Source organism: Amblyomma americanum, chromosome 7, assembly GCF_052857255.1.
Source record: "Amblyomma americanum isolate KBUSLIRL-KWMA chromosome 7, ASM5285725v1, whole genome shotgun sequence".
Taxonomy (NCBI): Eukaryota; Metazoa; Arthropoda; class Arachnida; order Ixodida; family Ixodidae; genus Amblyomma; species Amblyomma americanum.
In genome coordinates this window covers 65,188,557-65,200,950 of record NC_135503.1, presented here as the reverse complement: position 1 = coordinate 65,200,950, position 12,394 = coordinate 65,188,557, and the positions used below count along the sequence as shown (strand labels likewise).

The 12,394-nt window shown below is 45.1% G+C and overlaps 1 long non-coding RNA gene across 1 annotated transcript; it reads right to left on the bottom strand.

Annotated features, from left to right (window-relative positions):
* Positions 1-483: 483 nt before the first annotated feature.
* LOC144097166 (uncharacterized) lies at positions 484-9,893 on the bottom strand. The gene is made up of 4 exons (XR_013306930.1): positions 9,823-9,893; positions 7,212-7,279; positions 3,592-3,667; positions 484-590 (listed from the first exon to the last, which is right to left on the bottom strand). It is a non-coding gene; the product is annotated as an uncharacterized LOC144097166 (long non-coding RNA).
* Positions 9,894-12,394: the final 2,501 nt, after the last annotated feature.

Below are 12,394 nucleotides of genomic sequence, written 5' to 3'. Positions count from 1 at the left end.
TTCTGCGTTTTTTTAAACGCACTGTAAGGCACCTTCTAAGATTTAAGTCGTTCCAGAGCAGTATGATGTTAAATGACTGATCGCATCGTCTGCATACTCGGCAACAACAGTGCCGTCTGGTGCACCCCACTCCGTTATGCCGTCGCTGCTGTGCTTTGATTGACTGCGCGCTGTCTTTTACGAGCGTGTTGGCAACGTGCTAAACACCGTTCGCACATTTTGCACACCTACGGGACACAGACGAAACCAAATAAAAGGTTCTCGATTTTCCTATGCCCATGGTAATAAAAAAAATTGTTGCAATCGTGGACTGGTACTATAATAATTTAAGAAAATGTTGAATGTCCTGGCAGTTGCAATTAAAGCAATATTCAACCTTGCCCTTTTCTCGCCTTACGGATAACGTCAGTGAAAGGAAAACTTGAATGCGGCTTCCATCTCCCGCCATCTCGACGAATAAGCTAGACATTTATCAAGAAAGTAATGCATATTACGATCCTTCTGGGATTTTATTCAGCAATCAACAGCAGTCACAACGGCTGGAATCCATTATGCGATAGGATTGTCGGTATCAGGCTCCGGAGGAACACCTGCAAATAATAAAGAATTTCAAGGCGTTAAGTTGTCTACGGAAAGCAAGTAAAAGTAAGACGGCAATAAGGATTCAGAAAATAATAGTTTTGGATTCAGAAAATATTAGTCTTTGATACTGATGAGAACAATCGTTTTTGTCTCTTCAATGGGAAGGTAAAAGAGTTTATAAAAAGGTCGATAACTTGTCTCGAAAAATGAACGAACGTTCTAAAGTATTTGTACACTTGATGAAATGAACATGGCTGGAACTAAATCAGGAGAATAAAAATGAGAACTAAATAAAACTGACACCGAAAACAATATAACGCCATTTACATCGCGTGCGGCATTAAGACTGTTGAGCCTTTGTTGGCTACGCGATCACAGCCCAACGAAAATGTCATCTGTTTCCACTGCAAAAGCCGCCACCCACCAGAAGCCCAAGAGTGAAGTACACAACCAATCCGCAGATCTACTACCACTGCACCTCCAAATCTAAATTACTAAACAGGTCACCCAACAGAACCACGCAGCGGCAGTTAGGAATCCGCTTCGGCCCTCCAGAGTTCATCCACCGACACGAAGCCCATGAGAGGAGCCCACCATACGCAAACTCTCACCTGCTCTCTGCACGTCAGTCCCGCTGCGGCGCAGACGTGTCAGAAGAAAGGAATGAAACTTTGTCCTTCCAGAACAGCTGCTGTAGTCTCATGGCCGACGTATTAAGTAGTGTATCCATTTAGGACGTAGGGGCCTAATACGTAGTACACCAGGGTGGGAATATTCTGTACTGTACTGGCGAGTGTGGGGGCCCGCTGTCGGTTATGGCAGCCTAGGAATGCATATAAGGAATGCATCATAGGCCTGATTATTCAATTATACTGGAGCTCGAATTTATTTTTAATTTCTGATCAGCACTAGTGTCTCAATGCAAAACTGACGGCGTCTGTCTGTCGACAGTGATGCCTTCAAACCACCGGGAAGCCCATTCACCAACCACCTACCCACTGTATTCTGTCTACTGGAGGGCTTCCCACACACTCATCTCCACTCTTGTTCTCCAGAAGAGAAATTGAAAATTAGTTTTTGGGGTAAGGAAATGGCACAGTATCTGTCTCACATATCGGCTGACACCTGAGCCGCGCCGTAAGGGAAGGGATAAAGGAGGGAGCAAAAGAAGAAAGGAAGAAGGAGGCGCCGTAATGGAGGTCTCCGGAAGAGTTTCGACCCCCTGGGGATAGTTAATGTGCACTCACATCGCATAGCACACGGGCGCCTTTTCGTTACGCGTCCATCGAAGCGAATCCGCCGTGTTGGGGTTCGAGCCCTGGAACTCCGGATCAGTAGCTGAGCGCCCTAAAAACTGAGCCACCGCGGCGGGTCCAGAGGGGCTTTCCATCCCACAATTCTACCCTTCAGACGCGCCATACACAACCAACAACCTACTTCCGCCCACCTTAAGCCACCACGCACTCGAAACCAGCGCAGGAGTGACACGAAAAAAAAATAGATGACCAATGTGATTGATTCGACACCGTAAGGGTTAGCATTATTGTTCCCTCCTGACGAAGCAGCAGCAGTCGTTGAGTTTCCGATCGTGCTAGCGGGTGGGGTTATAGTCAATCATCGTGTGACATGCCACCACTTCGCTCCACTCTCCCGATGCGCTCTAGCAATCATAATCATAATGCAGCCCTCCGTGCCCCTATCTACTCTTTCCTGTCCGTCACCTGTCGCCTTCCACCCTCTCTTCGTATTTCCTCTGTAACTTTAAGTATCGCTCTCCACAAAGGAAGATTGCCCTCTTCACTTTGCCACGTGACAAACGGATGCACGGATATTTTTTTTCCAACGCAGGGGTTCTAATGATAACGCATTAAAATCATCGGTGAAACTGAAGTTAGTGATGCTGATGCTGTGGGAAAGCTAGTTGCCCCCGAGAGGCATCATCCAACGGTCCCCTCGCCCTAGGTAGGAGGCTGCCCACCAACCCAACTCGCCACTCCACCTCCACGAAAACTCAAGCGTGCGTGAAGCCTTCGCTTAGAATATGAGCTTTCATTAGCTAAAAGCATCAAAGTAATCAGCGAAGGCAAATGCGACTGCTTTCGCGCAATTGGCGCATCATAAGTTGGATGTCCTGCAATTTGTTTTTGCTTGGTAGAAAATTTCGGAGAATGGAGATTCTAATTAAGCATGCTACTCATTTCGACATAGTGTTATTTTTTTTCACTTATTAGCACCTAATTCTATACCCTGAATTTTTGTATATGTACCCAATACATCTGCCTCGTTACGCGAGACATTACTAGATGTAAATAAAAATAAAAATATCTAGAATCAACAACCCGAATGCTTTTCGCACGTACTCTGAGAGGACAAAAATATTCCAGGGGAGGATTCTCTAAGCTGTCTATTTTTCGTTATCTGTTAGGCGTCTGTTCGGCGTCTATTCGGTCCCCTGTCAGTGGTCACTCAGATAACTCGCTGCTTCCACGCGTCCGTCGCAAGCTGTCCGGCCATTGCGTGGTTGGCGACAGGACCTCACAGCAGCCAATGGCAGCCATGCAGTGGTCAGGTCCAGTCGCCTGCTGTTGGCAGATCGCTGCGATGAACCTCACCATCGCATTCAATTTCAGGCGATGGTAAGGTCCAGTGGCCGTCGCATTAATTCTGATTTTATAAGTTTTTTTTTTGTTATGTGACCAGGTTGTGTACGGATTAATTAGAATGACAGCGCTCCCTAAAAGCAGTCATGCATTTGATCGCCAATCGAAAAGTGTTGAGGCCTTCTCAAAATGTTGAATGTTATACTTACTTCTTTTCATTCCCACAACTTTCAATCCTGAACATACACGTTGCATTCGCAGTCCTTCAGAATTGCTCTGCTATTGCTTCTTTTTTATTTAGCAAAGCAATGTGAGCACGAAACTGCATTTGTTAAGGTGTTCTCGTTTGACGCAGTTACATTGAGCTAACGCCCTTTCCACTGCCTCAGTTTAGTATTCGCTTACTCACATCGTGAACGCGAAGCACGAGGGCCACATTTGACTGGCGGCGTAACACAGCGCTGGCCAGGACGGCAGACCTCGTTCTGGAAAACAAAAAGGGATGGTGCTGAAGAACGCGCACAGCACGAAGGCAAACGCCCATATAGTGGGTCTGTTCATAACTGCCTCTACCCTCTGTGAAAAGGCTTTTTATAATAATACTTTGCTAAGTAACTAATTCGGCGCAATTAAAATACTCTCAGGAGCACAAGAAGTTGCGAAACAATATGTCGTTGGTTTCACCTAGCTCCGGTGCGCCGCCTATTTAAAAAAACCTTCGTTCAAGTCACGCGAAACTCCCTGTATGCTAGTGAAAAAAATGTCATTGCGGCGCTCACCCCCTTCGTGACTGGATTCAAAACATTGTGGTGTTATGCCTTTTCGAGAGACAGTTTCTAATATATGAAGACTGAAGCCGGAGTCGCCTGCACCTTCATTAAGTGCAGTGCCTCTCTTCACTGTACAAATACTGTTCGCCAAAGCGCTCTTGTTTCGTGATGGGAACAGAGCAATATTGTTAGAAAAGCTTTAAAATAGTTGTATATTTCTCTCTTGAACTATGGTTGCTTCATTTCGAGTAGGTGCGTTTTGTTTTATATGCAGTGCTGTCTCTTTATTTACAGCTTAGACTAATCTATCCAGTGCTCATGAAAAGCTGATGTCAGCTTCGCGCCTTTCTACTTTTAACAAGAAGCGCTCATTGAGCACATTTATACTTTTATTTTAAAGAAACACTTTGCTTTGAGGATTCCAGTATCAAAGCGACGTGTGCCTTCACTCCGCTGCTGCACTGGTGTTTGATGTGCGTCAGGTAATAGGAGTTCAAGCTCAACTTTTATTTTTCTGTGCCCTTCTTAGCATCAGATTTTACCCATCGCATCCTGGCACTCCTAACGTTGTTCAGTCCAAGTATCCTGCACTGCTTCTCTTGTAATTTTACACTATTCACTAAATGCAAATCTAGTCAGTGCTCTCGGGTTGACTTCTGGTCGCTATAAAAGCAACATTGTCCGCCACTATTCTCTTCCAGGTACCCGGCAGTAGATCATACGTACTACCCTGCCAGAGTCCTGTGTCCGTTTTTAATGCGCCGTTTTTTCTTCCCACACGCCCGAATAATGTCTTCATGCTTTAGTGCCGTTTAGTGGCGCTACGCTCTAGTGTCTGAATAAGGACTGCGTAAAACATGCAGTCATCATATTTATATGAACAGCTCCATTCTGATAAGTACTTTGTAAGAGTGGCGCCCGTCAACAGAAGCACACAGAAATGGAGGGGACACTTCGCTCCGCCAGAAGTGTATGACGTGATACATTTAATGGGTTAATGCCTCTATATGCAGAATTGGTCTTTGTCTATTTATATTCATACATCCCTGGAAGTCCTCGTACCACTCCTGGCGTGTTGGTGCAGCGGTTGAGCGATGCGTCCCACCCCTTCGATGGCAGGCGCTGCCACCGGTATGGCTTCGGCAACCCGGGTTGCTCTTTCGAGCGAGCTCATGGGACCATTCAAAATTTCCTTTGATTGAACAACCCATAGGACCGTTCCTTGGTTTGAACGTCGGTGCATTAGACGATGCTTAGAACACGCTTAGAAAACGGAACAAAGGAGGCTCGCGTTCATGTTCTCGAGATCTTAGTAGTGATGGAGTTTCAGCAGTAGTTGGCGTAACCGGAAGGAAGTAGCCACAGTAGGCTCATTACCGTGGAAAGAGGAAGATGATAACGCTGACAAAACTCATCACGTGACCGGAACGCGCCATGGCAACGCACCACATTGAGAGGTCCGAATCAAGTGACATCACGTGTGGCCGAATACTTCCGCTCCCTCGTAACTCCTTCCACTGCTGTCACGGCGTCGCGAAACGCATGCCTGTACTTCGTCTTTTAGAATCAATTATTTGTCCAACACCTCGAACACATGTGCTATAGCTCAGATCGCAAGGCTTCTTGCATTTATATATCAACAACTGGGAAAGAAGTGCACTTTGAAGAGCGGGTATGGTTTAAAAATAAAAAAAGATTGAGGGCGATCGTGTGAACTGATGCGCCGAGGCTGCTGCAGCAGGCAGCACTTGAGCATTTGCCTTTTATATCTTACTGGTTGCCTTCCCTTTCCGAGTTCAAATTTGGTTTCCGTTACTTTTAATGATTAGGTCATACCAAAACCCCTCTGATGTTCGGAATCGCGAAATTTGTTGGTTTCTAGACAGAGGTCGTGTGACCTTGCGATGTCGTTATAACCTGCCCTGATGGGACACCCTGATTGGTCGACAGATGTCACGTGACCTTATGGCTTCATCACAACCTGCCCGCCGTGGTGGGGGCGGCGCTTCTAGAAGGTGGAAGGTTCAATGCTTTGCTCTAAGATGCCGGAGCCGGTGGGATGTGTATGGCGTCGCTCATTCTGGAGAGGTGGTGTGCTCCTCTGACGGGTTCCTGGTGGGTGAAGGCTTATAGAGAGGTAGCGTTGGGTGAGCGCTTCTGAACGGTGCAGGTGGGTGTAGAATGGTGGTGTGTGGAGGTGTGCGCTGGGCTTCTATCGTGGGCTCTTGGATGATGCGCGTAGGTGGCCAGTGGAGGTGGTTGGACGATTGGAAAGTGGAACTTCTGCAGGAGGGGGCTTTCTTATTTCGCTCTGACAATCGGACGCTTGAACGATCTCGAGAGTGAAGTGGGTGGGTGTGTGGGTGGATTGTGGGCTTGTATTATGGGCTTCTGTTGGTGGTGCTTCCGAAGGATGTACATTGGTAGGTGGATGGTGTGTGGCGCTACTGGATGTGACGGTTTCACTTGTTTGGTTTTATATACCAATAGAAGATTCACTCATTTGCTCTCGCATGACTGATGTAGGCTTCACTCCATTTCTTTCACTTGGCTGACGCCGCGATTTTGAGGGATAGAAGTATAACTGTGCCGCAAAAGCATTGTGTTGTTTAATTGAATACACATGCATGTTGCTCTCATATTATTTACCTTCATCTATCGTGAAATGAAACTTCTTCCACAGCTGTCACTGCATCTCGCGTTACACATTGGTAGTCGCGCTGTGAGTTTTTTGCCATGTCACGTGCGGGACGCCGTCTTTGTTGTGCTTTCGACGGCAGGGAAAGCGTACGTGCTTTCTTTGCAAAGTTAAGCGACAAAAAACTCGTCAATCTGCGAATGCCCCACATTACTTCAGTATTGAAAATTACACATTTTTTTCAATGTCTTGCGTCCATGGATGTCACCTAACGTAAAATGTCTTCACATCGAGAAAACACTACTTAATGTTGAAATCCATCGCCAACACAATAATAATAGTCGACGCATTTTCTAACTCTACTGTTACGCACGAGGAAAAACGAGTGCAATTTTAAAAAAAGTACAGATCGGCTTCTGCCGACTGCTGTCCTCTAACCTTTACTTATTAATGAAGGAATTGCATCATTACTACCTCTTCTGAAATACAGCCACGAGAGCAAAAAATCTTGCCTCTGATCTCCACTATGAGAATGGCCACGTCCACTCCGTGAGTCATACTCGCGGTATTTCGCTTCATAGCTGGTCACTCCATGGAATAAAGATTTATTGATGTACTCACACCACACCGGTGTCCACCTCCGACTCGAGGAAATCCGCCAGGACGACGCAGTGCCTCTGTCACCATCACTGCGATCGATTTAAGCCCAGAATGCATCGCCGCTTGATTCCATTCAAGGAAAAACTATGGTACACTCTTCTGTAGATTCGAAGCTTTGCGTTGTAGCTAGTGACTAAGTACCTTTCTCTATTACGACTCGTAGTCCGGTCCTTACGGTATGTCAGTTATTCACTTCGTTGCACACACCACCTTTCCCTTTTCGTTTTGGTTTTCGCATAGTTCTTACGAAAAAAGCAGCAAGCCTATAAGCAGCCAGTGCGCAGGAGGCGCCAGTTTTGATTTTACCGTTTCACACGTTCGCCTATCGGCATAAATTAAAGGAAAACATGCACGGAAGGTTTACTAATATTGCTAAAACTGCCTTAAAGGCGGCTTACTGAATTAATTCCGTGGTCAGAGCAAATCTTAAAATTGAAACCACCGCGGTTGTTCAGTCTCTTTGGTGCGCAGACCCCTAGGTTTTAGGACCCATCAGGGCCACTTAGGCGCTATTCAGGTGGTGGAAGAATACAAAAACGCCCGTTTCCTGCCCGATGTCAGTTAATGTTAAAGAACCCCGGAGTCCGGAGCTTTTCAGTACGACCTTCCTCGTAAACCGACTCGCTTCGGGAAGTTAAAACTCTTCAGCCCACAAAAAATCGTCGAATTGAAAAGTACAAAAAATGGAGATGTAATTCATACCTCTTTACCTAAGGAAGTTTTTATCCCGAGGAGACTGCATGACCAATGCAAGTAATTAGGTGTGCAATCCCTCCGATAGGTTACACGGGGACGCTTACCTGCAGGCCAGAATTTGCCTTAAACATGGCATTAGATTTCGACACACAATTTTATTATTGCTCCTTTGCGGCTGTGAATAATTATTCTCGTGCTGGATGCCTCAAGTGGTCGCGGATAATATCGAACAATGGCATATCCTGCAGTAAACTGCCATGCCACACTTTTCACATGTGGAAGGGTTCCGTGCGGTAGCGACACTAGCGTATTTTTAACAGGTACATGTCTTTCGCCATGAATTATGCAAAAACGAATTAATTTTGTCTAGCTGCACATGCTCTGGCTGAAATAAGCAATGAACGCTGTTTTTTTTTTTATCGTGCCACAAACTATTTTGCAACATAATGCGCCAATGTTCACGCGGGTTCGAGTTTTCTCACGAGGCTGTAATGTGGTGAAGTGCAGTCTATAGGTTAAATTATAGCTAAATATTGATCTCAGCATCAGGCACGGGAAAGCAACTGCTTTATAGATTTTGCTTTTCAAAACGATTAAAACTTCGTTTTAACTGATACGTGTGGTGCGAAAAATGTGAAAGAGGTTTAACGTAGTAAAACCCTCTCCTTTATGGAATCTGCGTGTGCACGCAACCGCGTTTCTCGCTCTTAATTTCCGCACCCTCTCTCCACTCGGCGGCAGCTGGCGCGACGCCCTCCTCCCATTGGCTACAGATAGTGTGACGCTTCTCCGAACTTAGTCGAGCATTCTCCCATTGGCTGCGGCTTGCGCGACTCTACTCCGAGCGAACCCGAGCTGCCCGAGTTACGCCGAGCTTCACACAAATTTATTGATTGGGGCCGCGTTAAGCGGTGCTTCCACAGTAAAAATCTAAATTCTTTTAGGATTCTTTCACAAGTACTGCGCGCTTCATCAATACTGAAATCTCGAAGGGCATAGGCCACAGAGTAATCCGGTTTCTGTTATATCCCTAGCAGCTGTTACTGCGAACTGTTCTAGTAGCGTGTTCACCGCTCCTTTAGAACAGCAAAAGGCCACGTTGTAAAGCCAGTCAGTCCTCCGCCGAAGAGGGTGCTGCCATCCCTGGTGGCCAAAGGCAGAAAATGTTTCTACGGCCTTGAATTGCGAGCGCTGCATGCGGTCGCTTGTGTCCATCAATTTTAGACTAACATTTCGTCAATCACTCATTTCACGAAATACAAATACCGAAAACTTTTTTTTCAGGGGTAAGAACAACTATTCCACAACCTCCCCAAACGCAATTTAAAACACCGTCCAGCGAACACCTCTACTTGCATAGAAAACTTTAGGTCACGAACTTCGTTCCCAATAGTCTGTTTTCGGTGCAAAGTTATGTTTAGAGTTAGTTTTGATATTTTACGTTCCGTAAAATCTGACGCTATAGCGATCAGTGCGGTACTACCCATTTGCAGCTCTGCATTGCTCGAAAGCTTTTAGCACAAGCCGGAACTTCACCGCAAGCATCAGCCTCATTTATCTCTAAGCTATTCACATAGCCTATGCAAACATTAAATTTAGTAGCAGTTGACACAAGGTAACACTTCCAACTTCAGATCAAAAGTTTTGTGCGCCCTTCCCGGTTTTGCCAGGGCTCCTGTTTTCCTAATGCGCGCTATTCGGCAAGTACTACTCATTGAGGGAGCGTGCCGCCCCTATTCACTGTGGAACTTAGAGAATAGGTCAGTGCAGTAATTTTGACATCAGTAGTTACACTCCTCATAGCTCTCTACTCCACAAAAAAAGAGTATAGTGGAATAATTTTGTTTTCAGTAGTTAATAACAGCTTCCGACTCACGTGCTGACAGCAGGGCGACCAGTAGGATTGCAGAGTTCTTCATTGTAGCGTGGTTCGTGCCACAAGGAAACGACCCCGACTAAAGGAGAAGTTCGACGTGTTTTTGTTTCAGGTACCGGACATACACATGACACATCCGCTGTCCGGTCGCGCCCCTTTGCCGAGTTTATACGCATAAAAAAAGTGCGAGAAGAATGCTTCCTCCGGGAAGGCCTTTCGGCGGTTATCTTCCGGGACAGTTAGAAAAAGAAAAAACAGAGTTGGAACCGCGCTGCAAGTCAGGAGGGGACGTTTCTAGGCAGATAAGCAGCACACCATCACTGTGCTGGTCCAATAATTAAGAGAATCCATCATAAGGAAGCAGATTTGTAACAAGGTAGTAATTGCACATTTGTATCAACCCAAGCGCAGCCACACGGCTACAGAGGAAATATATACAGGTTCCAATCAAGCTTCGTATATAAAGTAAAATTCATCCTGGTCAGAGGTTTGAACCCGGGATCACCGCCTTAGTTAGGCAGTTGCTCTACAAATCAGGCTAAAGGGGAGGTGTAGCAATTAGTAGGGTTACGGCAAATTCATCAATAACTCGAAGAGGGAACGGTGTTTCTGAGTATGTGACAAATATACTGCCACCATATATGCGCATTACGTGCATTTATTTTTCTCATTCTGAAAGCAACTTCTGTCCACCTTCATGACGGTGTGTTCAGGTGCTAGTTTGATGTACCACACTTCCGTGTGCAAAAGCCATTTTTGAATTTGAATACTCAGGTCCGTAGCGAAACGGGGGATTCTGTTCTACTCGTGTCAGAAGAGTGTCTCGATTAATTGTGGAAACGGAAATAGACCGGCAGAGAACATTCCGACGACACAGTCGTGGAAAAGATTAACAAAATTTAGCCCTAAAAGCTTGTATGTGCAAAGTTATAATGGGCTATCAGTTGGGGGTATATATAATTATGTAACTCTGAGCCCTGCCCAATGGCTTGGAGCACTCAAATGGTGCATTTTAAAGTGATGTTATTGCATCCATTGCTCTAAATTTTCTTTAAAACCTGTGTTCGTAAGAGGCTTCCAGGCTTTAAAAGAAAGTAGTGATATTTTTTTAATCGTTATACAAATAGTGATAGTTTCAAGGAAGCCCTTTTAACCGACATGTTTGCCAGAACTCGTTCTTCTCGGTTTAAAAATATTATATGATTTTATTTCATAATATTTCTTTCTCCGGCACGGAGGTTGAGCTCGGAAAATGTAAAAACTATGCAGTAATGCAAAAAAGATGTATCGTCATAAATGTTTACTTCTGGCGTAAAGTTTTGTTCTTGAGTTGCGAAATTGCGAAACTGCGAATACGTATGAGAAGAAAATAAGACAGAAATGAGTTTCTTGACATTATAACAATTTGTATTATTAGAGCATTCTTGTCAAAGGTGTATTGCACATTCTGAGGATCAAGTTTTGATAAATCACGATAACAACCGGAGACGCCCCCTAGCGGAAAACAACACCGTGCACAAATAATTGTGTCCTGTCAATGCATAAATTCGACTATTTTTTGTGTACTGCTTTTGCAATATATATATCCAGGATTTATTTATACAACAGGAGTACTTTTAAATGAACCGTCAACAAGAAACCTTTTCCGTCAGTGCCTTATTTTCGTTAAAAGTGCGTGCTGGAGGCTTTGCTAGTATTCTAAGGCATGACTTGTCTACCAGATTGAACCATAAAAATCACAGCACAATGCCAAAAACTATTGTAACACTTCTACCTGGTCCAGGAAACCGGTGGGTAACCATTGGCTGCTGTAGGTGGAAATGCAATAATCCGCCAGGCAAAGGCGACTATCGTGAAGGAAGTGAGGCAAATGCAAAAGACGCACAAAAAAAAAAAACTGCACGACGAGATCTGACCTGCAATTGATAGCATTTGAAACAAGTGTATGTACATAAACAAACGAACACCAAATGCCACAAATTCCAGTCTATGTGCCACACGGAATGCATTCCTACCGACAAGTATAAGCGAATACTTCACCCGAAACTCATTTTGTTGAGCGTATGTAATACATTCTTTTTTTTTTTTTTGCTGTGTAAAGACTGCCCGCGCTGTTGCACTTCTGGATGTAGTTATCTGAGGGCCGGGATGCGTATTTCTGCTCCGCCCAACGGCGAATATTCGTAGAAGGAATGAGTTGAGGAAAAGTGGCGAATTAAGAGATCAAGGATGACAGTTATGTTCTTAATTACGATCCATCTGGTCGCATAAACGGCTTTAGTTTTCTACTTGCAACGTTTTTAAACAAAAACTTATGAAAGATTAGTTTTAAATGGCCCGTTTTCCTGAACAATGGTAGCTGACTGGCTTGCGCGATGTCGGCGCACTCGTCTGCCTTCTTCATTCGCGAGGGCCGTCGCGTCTGCATCTCGCACGAAAGCCGCACAAGGTTTTTGCAGCAAGAGAGCTATGAAAGGCAATGGTGTTTCTGGTGCACAACGAGACAAAGTACTAGTGGAAGTCAAGAAACGGACATGTCGTTACGCTCACATTTGAAACGTTTTAGCGGAGA